The 16,517-nt window shown below is 38.1% G+C and overlaps 1 long non-coding RNA gene and 1 other non-coding gene across 2 annotated transcripts; both read right to left on the bottom strand.

The window, feature by feature from the left end:
* Window positions 1-2,910: 2,910 nt before the first annotated feature.
* On the bottom strand, window positions 2,911-3,017 carry LOC141650274 (small nucleolar RNA R71). Its single transcript, XR_012546316.1, has one exon. It is a non-coding gene; the product is annotated as a small nucleolar RNA R71 (small nucleolar RNA).
* Window positions 3,018-7,561: 4,544 nt separating this feature from the next.
* Window positions 7,562-10,183, bottom strand: LOC141646067 (uncharacterized). The gene is made up of 3 exons (XR_012545316.1): window positions 10,079-10,183; window positions 9,923-9,983; window positions 7,562-7,807 (listed from the first exon to the last, which is right to left on the bottom strand). It is a non-coding gene; the product is annotated as an uncharacterized LOC141646067 (long non-coding RNA).
* Between the last annotated feature and the right edge of the window lie 6,334 nt (window positions 10,184-16,517).

Genomic DNA, 16,517 nt, shown 5'->3' with positions numbered 1-16,517 from the left:
TCAACCTAAAAGAGATCTTTGTCCCGAAGTTCAACGCTCAACACTCATGGATACTCTCATAAACTACCTAACGAAATCCATAATTAGCAACTCTCGAGTTAAACATACTCATTTCCTACTAGGGATGTCCCATGGACAACTTCATATAACGATAGTACCACCTATATAACTCCCACTTTGTTTCCCAAACGGTCAAGGTACAATGTCAAGCTTAACGTTTGTACTCTAATCTCATAAGAAAATCCCGACTCGTGTAACTATTCATATGTTTTACTCATGACTACGTATGTATATCTATTTATATCTTCTTGATTCGAAACGTATAACCTTACAAAACGATAAGTACAACACGACTAACCACATCTTTTAATAGGATTCCAAATACTATCCGCACTTCCATTCCCATATTCATCATGCCATGCATGCATCATACAAAATCTACCACATGATTACATATGTGTTCATATTTACCTTTACTTTATGACCATTACAAAATTCGACCACGCCTACAAGTACAATCGCGGAAGTCAAACATATCATATAAGATCGTCACACTATCTTTGTTGTCTATTTAAACATGTTATGTTGCTACTTGTTAATAAAACACATCTTATATAATAACACATCAAGCAATAATAACACACCAAGTAATATGGTCAAACGTAAACAATTCACAAAAGTTACTCATGTAAGTTTTTCTACGCCTACCCAACTACTAAGAGACCATTGGGGTCACAAAACAAGGGTATCTACTCACTACTTAGTCAAATTTAGGAAAAATGGGTCATAGACGGTCCACTCGGTCGAGTAGAAGGACCACTCGGCCGAGGAAGGGGGGCACTCAGTCGAGTGAATGGGGTACTCGGCCGAGTGTCCAATGATCAGAATGTTTTTGGTCCCAAAGTCATCTCTAAACTTGTCGATTCTACTTCATACATGCAAATAAGTCCCAATGGTGGTTAACACACTGATGAGTCATAATTATATACATATTTATGCCTCCCCTTAGTTCATTTTGATATGGTTTTCGTGCTAGATTATATCATTTACATGCCTTTTATGTTAGAATGTCAATACTTCCGCTATTTGATGTTTAATGCAGGAATGATGCATTTGAGGAGCAAAATAATGAAATGGGCATCGCGGAGTAGGCATGAAGGAATACACGAAGCATGGCACGGGAATCCATAAGAATAAAGGAACAGAAGTTAACAAGACAACACGAAGAAAGGAGCTAAAGATGAATGATGCCTCGATCAACTAGAGCTGGGCTCGATCGAGGAAGTTGGTGACTCGATCGAGTAAGACCAGGCTCGATCGAGGAACCTCTTATTTCTATATTTTCCGCAATTTTCCTTAAGTCGGTTATGTTTTATTATAAATACCTAAATCGTACCCTAGTTTTATTTACGCTTTATTTTTTACTTCGAAACCCTAAAACTCTTAGTTTAGTTTAGTTTAGTTTATTTTTCATATCTTCTAAGCTTGTTCTTCATTATTACGGTACTCTTTAATCTTTCCTCGGTTATTATTATTATTATTCAATCGTTATTCATCTTTTATTATTGTTCACCATGTTTCTTATTATTTCTATTGTTGTTCTTCCCTTTAGTATGAGTAGCTAAATCTTTTATCTAGGGTGAAAGGGGATCTAGGTTGTTAGAAAAGGGGTTACTTATGAATTGATTGTTAAATTTCTTTTGATTGTTGTTTAATTATCGTCGTAAATCTAGTTGATTAATTACTGATCAGAATTGATTTATTAGTCTTGCATAAACTAGGATTATCACCGATAGGGCTAAGACTATTATAGGCCACGATAATTGAATTAGACCGACTTAATAATAGCGATTGCATGTTAAGTTTAGATCTAAAAAGACATATTAGAATCGACCGATCATATGACTTTCAACAATATAAATTGCTCAATCAATGAATTAAACCTTACCCTTTGATGACTACCTAGTGAACCCGATCCCTAGACTCTTTAATATTATTGTTATTCATCTTTACTTCACTTGTTATTAGTTGTTAGAAATCAAACATTCAAAACCCCCAAAAATTGGTTACTTTAAGACAGACTTAAATATTAACAAACTAGAATAATTACCTCGCCTCTCTGTGGATTCGACCCTTCTTACCGCTGGCTATTAGTTAGTAGTAATTTAGGTTTACTTTGATTAAGTTAAAATACGACTTTAGCCTTATCAAATTTGGCACCGTTGTCGGGTAGGCAACAATTTTTCTGTTTGTTTTTCTTTATTTTTGTCTTTTGTCTCAGGGAGCATTAGTTCCTTGAGACAGTTTTATCTTTTCTTGTTGTTTTTATGTATGCCCAGGTCTAACAGGTTAGAGATTATACCTTTTGATCCCGAGCCAGAAAAGACTTTTCGGTACAGACGAAAATTTCAAAGAGAAGTAAGTCAGATGGAAGACTTGAGTACACTTGACTACGAGCGGTATACTTTTGTAGAAGATTCGTCCTTAGAAGAGGACACACTTATTTCTACACCTGTGGTTTCTACAACATCAAAGATGCCGACATTGGCAAGTCATTCCGAACCCACGGTTGTTTCTATTCCTAAAGGCTTCAAGCTCCCTACCACTGATAAGGGAACTTTTGAGATTAAGCCTTCATATATAAGCTTAGTAGAGAGAAATATGTTTGGAGGAAAATCTGGAGAGGACCCCGCAAAGCACATGGAGAAATTTGTTACATATTGTTGTTCTATTCCTTTCACAGCTGAGGTGACTCAAGATCAAGTCAAACAGACTTTATTTCCTTTGTCTTTAAGAGATGATGCAGCTGAGTGGCTTCGTGACTTGGATATGGAGACCGACGCAATTACTAACTGGACTTCATTGGCTCTTGCATTCTACAAGAGGTATTTTCCACCATAGAAAACTAATGCTCTTAGAAGCCAGATTACAAGTTTTAAACAAGGTCCTATTGAGGATTTTAATGAAGCTTGGGTTCGTTTCAAACGCCTAGTTCAGTCCGTCCCTCACCATGGTTTTCAGATTTGGTTCCTTTGCAACCAGTTTTACAGCGGGTTGTATGATAATCATAGAGCCTTGGTTGATTCAGCTGCTAATGGGAGATCTAGGATAATACTAATGACGGTAATGCTTGGAAGTTGATTGATCAGATAGCTACTCACACAGCTGAGTATGGTAACCCAGAGGTAGCAAGAGAGGAAGTGGTTCAGATGACGTTATTGCAGCACAGCTGGAGGCCTTAACGACTCAAATAGCCCAATTAAAGACTACTCAGTCTTTGGGTAATAAGAAAGAGACGGTTCACATGGTTCAACAAGAAGTGTCCTGCGAGAGATGTGAGATAGATGGCCACACTGTGGCCAAGTGTATGAGTACTATTAAAAAAGTTCATGCTTTTCAATCTTTTAAGCAAGGTACTCCATATTCTAACTTCTTCCCTGAAAGGAGTCAGAATACTTATGCTCAAGCTCCACAACAAAGTGCTTATATTATTCCTCCAAATCGTGGTAACCAACCACAAGGAAATTTTGTTCGGCAAAATCAAGGAGGTTTTCAACAAATTCAACCTCATCCTCAAGCTCCAAGTAATGAGATGGCCGAGATGAAAGCTCTTTTACAACAAAGTTTATTGATTCAACAAAAGCAAACGGCTCAGATCTCCGAACTTATGTCTCACAATAAGATGTTGGATACTCAAGTTGCTCAAATGGCGGCTCAAAATCCTTCAAAACAGTCCGGTCTTCCTCCTCAAGGTAAGCAAGCACATGAGCAAGTTAATGCTATTTGTTTGAGGAGCGGTACTACCTATCAAAGTCCGGACGTGCCCATTAATGATGATGAATATCCCTACATGCATCCTAAGGGATTGGGTAACTTGGAATTGAGTGACGACGAGAAAGAATTAAGCAAAGATAAAACACGGGAGAAGCAAAAAAGCGAGAACTGCAGAGGATCCTAGATCAAGCCCAACTAGGCTTGATCGAGGAACCAATCTGCTCGATCGAGTACACCATAGGCTTGATCGAGGACCTCCCCCTCCCCCCCTAGGGGATGATTTTTCAATTGTTTCAGCTACGGCATTGGACGAAAGTAGGTTCCTAGATCGAGTACCCTCAAGGCTCGATCGAGTCACCCCTGAACTCGATCGAGTCACCCCTGAACTCGATCGAGTCACTCCTGTAGCTGACGATGGTGCTTCTAAAACTTCTCCCAACGTAAAAGAAGCCGAGCCGATTAAAATTCAACTACCTTTTCCTCAAAGATTGCAGAAATCTAAACTTGAACAACAGTTTGGAAGGGTCATGGAGGTAGTAAAGAATCTTCAAGTGACAGTGTCATTTACTGAATTGGTAATTCAAGTGCCGACATATGCTAAGTTTTTGAAAGAGATATTGTCAAAGAAGCGGTCTTTTGATGAAGTGGAGACTATTGCGTTCACGCATGAATGCAACGCTGCATTACAAGCCAATTCTCCACCTAAGCTTAAGGATCCAGGGAGTTTTTCTATTCCTTTTACTATAGGCCCTTTAACTATTGACAATGGTTTATGTGATTTAGGAGCGAGCGTCAGTGTCATGCCATATAAAATTTGCAATCAATTAAACATGACTAAGCTCAAATGTACTAACATGACTATTCAATTGGCTGACAAGTTTGTTAAGCACCCTATGGGTATCTTAGAAGATGTGCCAGTTAGAATAGGGAAATTTTTCATTCCAGTTGACTTTGTAGTGAGAGATATAGCTGAAGATTCTCTTGTTCCTATTATTCTAGGCCGACCATTCTTGCATACAGCAGGGGCGGTTAGATGTTAGGCATGGGAGTCTTACGTTCAATATTGGAGATGATACTATCACTTTTTGTCTTAACAAAGCATCACGTCCTCCTGATTTAAAAGCTTCTTGTCATATGATTAATGCTCTTGATCCTACTATTCATGATTCCTTTGCTTATTGTTTTGACAGAAATCCACCTGACGCCCCTGCTGTTGTGTCATATCCATGGAGCAAGAAAGTGGATGAGATAGAGAAGCTGATATATGGAGATGAACCTCCTCCTGAGATGGTTTACAGCTGTGATAAGAGTGTTCACTTAGAAGCCGAGTTGGATGCTTTGGAAGATGAGATTTTCAGAAAGAAGCCAGTCAAAGTTTTTGATGAAGCTCCTATGACAGATGAAGTGCCCTATCTCCTTCCTCAAGATGATGACTTGAAGAACGATGAACATTGCTCATATTTTTTATTAGACTTAGAGTTTGATGAGCAACAACTTTATTTGTCATTTATCTTCTCTTGGACTTTTTATTGGTGCTACTTATGCTTGTGTGTAGCACATGCGCTACTTTTTAATTTACTATTACGTGCTTTAAGTTGTATTGATTGTGCCTTGTATGAGCATTTGTTTTAAATGCAGAATTTATGCTCGCCAGATGAGTACTCGATTGAGTGCTGGCAGGCTCGATCGAGTACCCAAGCATTTTGGGTCAGAAACGTAGCCAGGCGATGATAGGAGTTGCGCGGTTGATTATTTTCCCCTATTTTTGCAGCTGGTTTGAGGGAATTCATATTCTCTTACCCGGTATTCTCTTCCCTTGTATTTGCTTTTATTGTATTATCTCTATTTCTTTTCTCATTCCTTTTGTTAGATGTATCCTTTAGGTTGCTGGAAATTTTTGTGTGATTGCTATGATGTAGGCGTCATAATGAGGACACTGTGACATTTAGGTTTGGGGGAGGAGTTTATTTATGTTGTGTGATTTATTTCTGTTGTGTGCGTTTATATAAAAATCCATAAAAATTAAAAAAAAATCAAAATACAAAAACATGTCTTTCCTTTGTTTTAGGTCGAGTCTCGGTGAATTAGATAACAATGATGTTAAATTGCATTGTTTTTGCATTTACAATGCTATCACCATCCTTAAGCTCCAACTTAACATCTTTACTATACACTTCGACTAATATGGAGCAAGTTACGCTCTTTTTGGAAAAGTCGCGAGTTTTGACCCGTTATCCATGAAAAAAAAGCTCATAATTCAAGTCTTAACCGTATTGGCATGCCTTATACTAATTAGATTTGACACAATTATGTTGGTAAACTACTTAAATTCTGAGGTCTATAGAGCTTCCAAGGCCAGGAACATCAATAAACTGGTCTCATTTGTTATTTAGGCTTGAGTGTGGTTTCTCCTTGTGGAATGTGTAATATCAAACTGCATAAGTGTGACATTGATTTCTTGATACTTTTATTGCTTTCATTTGACTAAGTACATGTGGATAGGCGGTTCTTACCGTTCAAATAAGCCTTACATTACCTTTTGTTAGCCCGTTTGAACCTTGTAGCCATTTCATATCTTACTTCTAATAGCTACAATCCAAGAATTTGCCTACCTTATCGGGACAGTCGCAGTTGCTTGTTTATCATGTCTATTTTTGGGTTGTATCCTTGTGTTGGAAAAAGAAAAAATATCCTTGTGTTGGAACTATTATTGTCGATTGTGGGTGTAGTATAATTATTTAGCAATTGGGTTGTATCCTTGTGTTGGAAAAAGAAAAAATATGAAGCAAAAAGAAAAAGAAAAAGAAAAAAGAAAGAAAAAAAAGAGAAAAAAAGATAGAAGAAAAGAGAAATTGATTGCTTCATTTAGTTTTGTCAAGGATCAAAAGGATGGTCATTAGAGTCTAATGCATATTTGGAGAGTACTTCATTCGCTCTCATGTGTTGTAAAGTTGAGATTATTTCTCTAAATTGGGTTCATTTATTATTATAAGATTTGGTTTTCGTTTAGCGCTGCGACTACCGTCTTAGCTCCACATATCCATAACGTGCTTTGGCAGAAACCATTTCTATCCCTTTAACCCATTCGCCACCCTTATTGTCCTTGATACATGTACTTCTGTCTACATATTATGATTGCATACTAGTTGGGGAAATTTCTATCACATTAAATTGCATGCATATTTCATAAGTCGAGTGAGTGTTTCTACTTCTTTTTATCTTCACATATAACTCACCCTTACATACTTATGAGTGCATGAGTGAAATCCGCGAGAATCCGACTAATTTGTCTTGCAAGATTGAAAGGTATTTGGCATTTGTCTATAGTATGGCGATTTGAGACTTGAGCTATGTTTTCTATTTCCCGTACCTTTGAATTTGTTTTATTGGTACACTTTGGTCATTGCTTTGTTACAGATATGGATAGCTTGGGATTTGTATGTGCATCAACATTAGCTCTTAGTTGTTTATTCGCCATTTATATGATTGGCTTTTGTAATTGTGTGATGCTTTGCTTGAGGACAAGCAAAAGATGGTTTGGGGGAGTTTGATGAGTCATAATTATATACATATTTATGCCTCCTCTTAGTTGCTTTTGATACGGTTTTCGTGCTAGATTATATCATTTACATGCCTTTTATGTTAGAATGTCGATACTTCCGCTATTTGACGTTTAATGCAAGAATGATGCATTTGAGGAGCAAAAGAATGAAATGGGCATCACGGAGTAGGCATGAAGGAATACTGTGACACCCCGCGATAACGCGGAAATATAACTAATAAATTAAAGCGGAATTTTATGAGATTTTAAAAACTTTTAAGTTACTAGTTAAAGATTAGCACGCGGGTGCCACTAACGAAAAGAAACAAACACTACAATAGACATTAATAGGTCATTACAACCCAAGTCTAGAAAGCGGGGAAAAGATATCCCACGAATAAACAGATAAAAGGTTTCTAAATTAGAAACTAAGGTCCAAGGGTTTAGTTCTCGCTAGCCCACACGTCTTCCCCACGTAAGCATCTTCAAAACCTGTCATTCATGTAAACATGAACGCCACAGTCAGTGGGGAGTAACTCAAGGTTCTCCCAGCCACAATATGTCGAAATGCAGGTAACAAACAACATTTAATCAAACATGTTAATCATGCAACATATACGAACAATAAAGAATAAGGAGATATGATGAACAATCATGGTGAAACAGGCATAATACTTTCTTAATAGAATAGGCATGGTATATGAGGATGAATGTACAATCAAGGAATAGAATCACCAAGTCAACCCACTTATGTTGACACGACTCAACAAGTGTAAAACATATACTTAGTATGAACTCAAACAAGACAACCCTCTAGACTCCAACCTCTTGGTAGGACGACGATCATAATACGGTCCTAGTCTAAACCTGGCCAGACTCTCGGGATGGACGACACCCGATTCGACACACGATACCAAATCGTATCCAAGACTCGAAACATGGAACACCTAACCGTGCCCGAAAGTCGAGTAACCCCAAATCGGAACCTTGTCACCTAACCGTGACCCCCGGTCCGAAGAGGCGGAAGGAAAAATAGCCCAACTCGAAAACAATGGCACCTAACCGTGACCCAATGTCCGAGGGCAAATAAATGAGGAATGTCAAGTAGTCACACAATGTAAAATGTCACACTCGAGTCACAATAAGGATAAGAATGATCATGCAGACATCATATGACACGGGATCTTTTAATGTCACATTTATACTTGTGGCTTGCATCTCACCATAAGTACAGATGGGAACATTAATCCCAACGATCTTATCGCAACTAGAGGGCTTATAGCTCACCCCTAGTATCCGATAAGACCAAGACTCCCACAACAGAACAATACAAGGCATTATCAAGAGTATGACTCTTCACAAATAACCCATTAACAATAAATGTCTCATACTTGTCTTATACAAATAAATATTTCCTTTTATAATTTATCATGCCGGTTAAATAAAATATAATGAGTGACAATGAATAATTTACGTTATATGAAATATACGGGATAAAATGTGACCCGATCAAGTGACCCATTTATGAGCCCAATAATTAAATCATGTGAAATCCAATGAATGAACTAGGATAAACCCAATAAATAAATCATGTGGCAAGTCCAACAGAATAAATAAGTAAATGAACGATATTAACTAATTACGCTATATAAAATATGAGACGGGAATTAACCAATTTAAACATGCCAAATCTAAACAAATAACCGCACGAACCCAATTTAATCAACATAGCTAGCACGACTAATTTAACATGACAACCCCAATTAGATAAATACCGCAAGCCCAACAATTCAAAACACATGAGCCCAACCAAACAAAGCTTAATGAATCCAACAAGTGAAGCAAATGGGTCCATAAAGCCTAGTCATGTAAAACCCATATATTCATTTGGTATACTCTACCAAAAAAGGAGGTAAACAATGGAGAAGGGAAAGGATAGAGGTGTGAGCCCGACTATGACCGTGACCAACTCGGGTCATTACCGAGGTCAACACAGCGCCCAACCCACGGTGGCAAGTCTCACCATCCACGGCCAGCACCTACCCAACCACACGGTCAGACGACGACCACCGCAACTCACCCGAATAAACAAACACGTGAACCAAAAGACGGACGATTAACAAGCCTAAGACGGATATTACACATATATGCATACACCCATCCAAGCCACAACCTAGGCTAAGCAGGGCATGGCCGAGCCGAGCGGCCATTGCCCCTGCACCACACGACGCCACTCCGCCCCCCAACAGCCACCAATACAACCCACGACAGATAAAACGGGTTCACAAAACAACCACCCAAAATGTGCCAAGCACGGTCATGGAGGGACAAACCCGCAAAACCATAAAACCCGTCCCAACGAGACCGCAACAGTCACCCACAACTCCTATTTCGACTACCACCATCGTACGACACCGATCCCGCGGCCATTAATACCACGGTCAGAGGAACAAGGGACGACACCACCATTTCAGACACTCATTCGAGACAAATACACTATACAAGCGATAAAAGGAGTAAAGAATTAAACTTTATTCACTAAGAACCAGAGAACGACAAGTAAGACGGAACTTTCGACATGTTTGTCGAGTAACCTATCACCGTTACCTTTATCCTTGCAAATTCCAGAGCAAAACGTCCAAAACACGAGCCTATCATCAGTCTTCAACTAAAAAGGGAGAAAAATGAGTAACATGGGTCACAAAACCGGGTTTGTAATAAGGTGCCCATTTCGAAAATTCAACAAGAATAAGACTTTCTTACCTAGAAATGAGGAGGAAGAAGAGAGGAAGCCAATGGTGCAAGAATCATTAAATTTGGTTGAGAAATGAGGGAGATAACGGAGGTTGAAGGAGGCGGAAATGGTGGTTGGCGTTGGATTATTCTTTTCTTTGCTGCGTTTTGTTATTGTTCTTTGTTTTACGCAGAAAAAGAAGGAGAAGGGAAATGGAGGGTGGGTCATACCGATGGTACTACTACCAACTACACTATATATAATGATAATAATAATAATAATAATAATAATAATAATAATAATAATAGGAGATATTTTGAATGTGTTGTTGGTTTTTAATTGGTCCAGATTAAAGTAGGTACAACATGAAATGTGACGGTCTAAAGTTTAGACGGAAATTAAGACGGAGGTTAAGATTATTACAGTCATTATTATTATCCGACCAAAAATACATATACATATATTATTATATAAATTGTGCCTTAAAAATATAATTTAATCGTACGTATTTTTATAAAAATGAGCTTTTATATAATACGTTTATAAAAATCTTGTTTGACATAAAATTAATTAAATTGAACAATTCAAAAATATTTAATAAAGTAATTCAAATGGCTTAATAAATTTTAAATGTCAAAATGGGAAATTCGCGGGTGTTACAATCACCCCACCTTTTAAAAAGTTTCGTCCTCGAAACTTGAAAATAGAAATGAAAGGTTATAAAAATAAAAATAAAACTGAACTTTTAAAATTAGTAACCAAAACATTAAAAGTTTACTTATCGTAAAGATTAAAATTCCTTTCAAAAGATTCAAATAAAATTCTCCGACAAAACCAGATTCTCATCAAAGGAACGGAGGTGTTCTCGTTACGTATTCAAGAACATCACATTCCAAATCAAAGATAAGGTCAAAAAGCAAATCATTTGTATAAATCAAAGATCAAAATACTTTCAAAAACATTATCGAAGGGTTTTCAAAAGTATAAGTCTCATTCGTGGAACGAAATTGCCCTTGTCGTGCACACAAGAACGCTAACTTTCCAAGTCAAAGACAGATTTAAACCAAAAATCATTCGCCGACAAGCGTAGAACAAGTTATCAAACGTCTCCAATAACGAGTTCTAACATCCGATCAACGTTAAAATCAAGAGAAAAGGTAATCTACTCAAATTTTCCTTTGCAAAAGTCCAAATAGAAATGAAGATTTCACTTATAAACTCAAAAAAAGGAATCAAGTTCCTGAAATATAACATTATACTTTGACAAAGAAATCATAAATAGGTCAAAGTTAACAGAAATTGGATAAAATTTAAAGAAATCTCGGGTTCAGCAATTAAAATCATGTTAAAGAAGTCCACGCTCAAGGGACAATTATGGAATTAAATCAAATTTTCATTTTCAAATCCTCAAAATAGGTAAGGTTTTTTCAAAAGTAATATCAACTTTTAACAACGAATCGAAACTGGTAGCTTGAAGGTTTAGAAATTGGACAAAAGAAAAGTAACTTAGATATCATAGATACAAGTATGCTAACAGGACTCAAACTTAACTAATCAAAAGAGCTACGACGAATTTCATAGAGCAAGAATTGAAGTCAATTTAACAAGGATGTCAAAGACAGAGTTTTTATAGGCCACTAGCATCAAACTTAAGGGAGGAGCAAGATGAAGCGAAGAAGAGAGGTATGAACGGTAACGCTTGTGTTCAAAGAAGAAAGGAAATTAGACAACATGGAAACGCCAGGTACTCACATCTCAAACGACAATGTCATCCTGAACGGTTCCGAAAACTTCCTAACCACAAAACTCATAACCACTTAACTCCCAAGGATTTCTTCCAAACACTTACGCACTTACTCCTATGCTATTCCGTGGGTCAAGGCACTCCACCACAATTGTGATTTCACAACTCTCAAATATAAATCACCTACCAACGATTTCCACGAGACAAGATCAAAACTACTAAAAGAGTTACACTCCTAACCAACTATCGACCACTAGGAGTTCTCACTATGGTGAAATCCTTAATCAAAGATCATAATCCCAAGTTCTTTATACATTTCTAACACTCCAAACAAAATCTTATTCACACCCGAATTCACAAGCATAGATGATCACATTCCCCAAATTATAAAGATCACCAACCCAAAAGATAAATAGGTATCTCATACGAATTTTCCTACTCAACCTAACTTAAGTTCTACTAATCCAACTTCGACGAAAACAAGACTCACAAAGAATCCTCAAGGAGCATCTCACTCACTCTACAACGTAGCCAACAATGTCATCACTCCACTAAGGAAACAAGAGTAATAACCAGGTTCGGAAATGATAGGAAATTCCAAGAGGGATATATGAACATGTCAAGATGTGAAACTAAAAGAGTCGAATCATAAAGATAACCAGTTAACAACCAGTAAGAGATATTGGAATTAGGGAGGTAGTCAAGACAAGGAAATGACAAGTGAACTTTTATACTTAAGAATTAAATCCAACTAAGATATGAACGAAGGGAAGGAGAACGATTAATGGTACGAAGGAGGATTTTAAGGTTTAAACTATACGCTTTCTAAGACTTAAGGTTCTCTCTAACAAGGTCACGCCTATTAGGGTATTGTACCATCATAACAAAACGACCAAATCCCAAAACAAGGGTCAAGGTAGAATAAACGCTCGCTTAAGGGTTGATATTTCGGTTAGATACCTCTTCCACCTATCTATCACACATTAGGATTTCCCTAAAGCAAATCTACCACTCATGTATAAAAGCATCTCTTTATCTCAAGCACTCGACACAACCTCAATGTTTTAAAAACCAAAGAATGGATTAGCGAAGACTTCTCCACAAAATTCTTAGGGAACAACTAACATCAAATCACATCACCAATCTATACGGGATCATTAACATCTAAAAATGGGTTTTCTTCCAAATTCAGATCCTAAACTTATCTCATGTTTACTCCTAAGGTGACGACGCTCAACCTACTAAGCTTTCAAATCCCATATATAAACAACAAAGCTATGTCCTATAACTTTAATCACATAGGCAACTCATTCCTAACACAAAGAATCCACCCATCAATTATACTCACTTTGTCAAGGAACTAGGTATAAGAATCCCTAAGTATGTCTCATCACATTACCTAAGTCTTTCTAACATCACGACCTCTCAAAACCAGGGTTAAGGGTCAAACACAAACAAACTCCACAAAAGTCAAATTATCCAACTATGGTTAACATTCCACAAAGGAAAGAGTACTCTAAAAAGGTGTTAAGGGAGGATAAAAGAGGAACAAAGGACAAGTTAAGGGGGGTACAAGGGTAATTCCCAAGGAATAATAAAAGAGAGTTTAGAAGAAGCAAACATTAATAAGTAAAGAGCAAGGCAAGGTACATAAAGATGGAGGAAAAACTTCGAGGAAGAAGAAGCATTCTTCAAAAGTTGAACAAATCTTCAATGCTCGACAATAGACACCAAATCTTGATCTTCACATAGGTAAGCTCACGGTCATTAATCCAAGGACACAACAATCATCAAATGACATTCAACAAACATGTTAGAACCTAACAAAGAGCAAACACACTAGAGACTACCACCTTAGGTCCTTAAGTCTACCCATCTCTCATTCATTATTCGAGGTCAAGTTCAATTTAAATTTGGGGTACACGTGCGTGCGTCGGGAGCAACATATGCTCTGATACCAACTGTGACACCCCGCGATAACGCGGAAATATAACTAATAAATTAAAGCGGAATTTTATGAGATTTTAAAAACTTGTAAGTTACTAGTTAAAGATTAGCACGCGGGTGCCACTAACGAAAAGAAACAAACACTACAATAGACATTAATAGGTCATTACAACCCAAGTCTAGAAAGCGGGGAAAAGATATCCCACGAATAAACAGATAAAAGGTTTCTAAATTAGAAACTAAGGTCCAAGGGTTTAGTTCTCGCTAGCCCACACGTCTTCCCCACGTAAGCATCTTCAAAACCCGTCATTCATGTAAACATGAACGCCACGATCGGTGGGGAGTAACTCAAGGTTCTCCCAGCCACAATATGTCGAAATGCAGGTAACAAACAACATTTAATCAAACATGTTAATCATGCAACATATACGAACAATAAAGAATAAGGAGATATGATGAACAATCATGGTGAAACAGGCATAATACTTTCTTAATAGAATAGGCATGGTATATGAGGATGAATGTACAATCAAGGAATAGAATCACCAAGTCAACCCACTTATGTTGACACGACTCAACAAGTGTAAAACATATACTTAGTATGAACTCAAACAAGACAACCCTCTAGACTCCAACCTCTTGGTAGGACGACGATCATAATACGGTCCTAGTCTAAACCTGGCCAGACTCTCGGGATGGACGACACCCGATTCGACACACGATACCAAATCGTATCCAAGACTCGAAACATGGAACACCTAACCGTGCCCGAAAGTCGAGTAACCCCAAATCGGAACCTTGTCACCTAACCGTGACCCCCGGTCCGAAGAGGCGGAAGGAAAAATAGCCCAACTCGGAAACAATGGCACCTAACCGTGACCCAATGTCCGAGGGCAAATAAATGAGGAATGTCAAGTAGTCACACAATGTAAAATGTAACACTCGAGTCACAATAAGGATAAGAATGATCATGCAGACATCATATGACACGGGATCTTTTAATGTCACATTTATACTTGTGGCTTGCATCTCACCATAAGTACAGATGGGAACATTAATCCCAACGATCTTATCGCAACTAGAGGGCTTATAGCTCACCCCTAGTATCCGATAAGACCAAGACTCCCACAACAGAACAATACAAGGCATTATCAAGAGTATGACTCTTCACAAATAACCCATTAACAATAAATGTCTCATACTTGTCTTATACAAATAAATATTTCCTTTTATAATTTATCATGCCGGTTAAATAAAATATAATGAGTGACAATGAATAATTTACGTTATATGAAATATACGGGATAAAATGTGACCCAGTCCAAGTGACCCATTTATGAGCCCAATAATTAAATCATGTGAAATCCAATGAATGAACTAGGATAAACCCAATAAATAAATCATGTGGCAAGTCCAACAGAATAAATAAGTAAATGAACGATATTAACTAATTACGTTATATAAAATATGAGACGGGAATTAACCAATTTAAACATGCCAAATCTAAACAAATAACCGCACGAACCCAATTTAATCAACATAGCTAGCACGACTAATTTAACATGACAACCCCAATTAGATAAATACCGCAAGCCCAACAATTCAAAACACATGAGCCCAACCAAACAAAGCTTAATGAATCCAACAAGTGAAGCAAATGGGTCCATAAAGCCTAGTCATGTAAAACCCATATATTCATTTGGTATACTCTACCAAAAAAGGAGGTAAACAATGGAGAAGGGAAAGGATAGAGGTGTGAGCCCGACTATGACCGTGACCAACTCGGGTCATTACCGAGGTCAACACAAATACCAACCCACGGTGGCAAGTCTCACCATCCACACCAGCACCTACCCAACCACACGGTCGGGGACGACCACCGCAACTCACCCGAATAAACAAACACGTGAACCAAACGGACGATTAACAAGCCTAAGACGGATATTACACATATATGCATACACCCATCCAAGCCACAACCTAGGCTAAGCAGGGCACGGCCAGGCCAGGCAGCCGCTGCCCAGACCACACGACGCCACTCCGCCCCCCAACAGCCACCAATACAACCCACGACAGATAAAACGGGTTCACAAAACAACCACCCAAAATGTGCCAAGCACGGTCATGGAGGGACAAACTGCAAAACCATAAAACCCGTCCCAACAGACCGCAACAGTCACCCACAACTCCTATTTCGACTACCACCATCGTACGACACCGATCCCGCGGCCATTAATACCACGGTCAGAGGAACAAGGGACGACACCACCATTTCAGACACTCATTCGAGACAAATACACTATACAAGCGATAAAAGGAGTAAAGAATTAAACTTTATTCACTAAGAACCAGAGAACGACAAGTAAGACGGAACTTTCGACATGTTTGTCGAGTAACCTATCACCGTTACCTTTATCCTTGCAAATTCCAGAGCAAAACGTCCAAAACACGAGCCTATCATCAGTCTTCAACTAAAAAGGGAGAAAAACGAGTAACATGGGTCACAAAACCGGGTTTGTAATAAGGTGCCCATTTCGAAAATTCAACAAGAATAAGACTTTCTTACCTAGAAATGAGGAGGAAGAAGAGAGGAAGCCAATGGTGCAAGAATCATTAAATTTGGTTGAGAAATGAGGGAGATAACGGAGGTTGAAGGAGGCGAAAATGGTGGTTGGCGTTGGATTGTTGCTGCTGCTGCGTTTTTGTTATTGTTGCTGTTTTACGCAGAAAAGAAGGAGAAGGGAAATGGAGGGTGGGTCATACCGATGGTACTACTA

This window comes from Silene latifolia, chromosome 3 (genome assembly GCF_048544455.1).
Source record: "Silene latifolia isolate original U9 population chromosome 3, ASM4854445v1, whole genome shotgun sequence".
In the NCBI taxonomy this organism is placed as follows: Eukaryota; Viridiplantae; Streptophyta; class Magnoliopsida; order Caryophyllales; family Caryophyllaceae; genus Silene; species Silene latifolia.
This window is presented reverse-complemented; position numbering and strand designations above follow the sequence as displayed.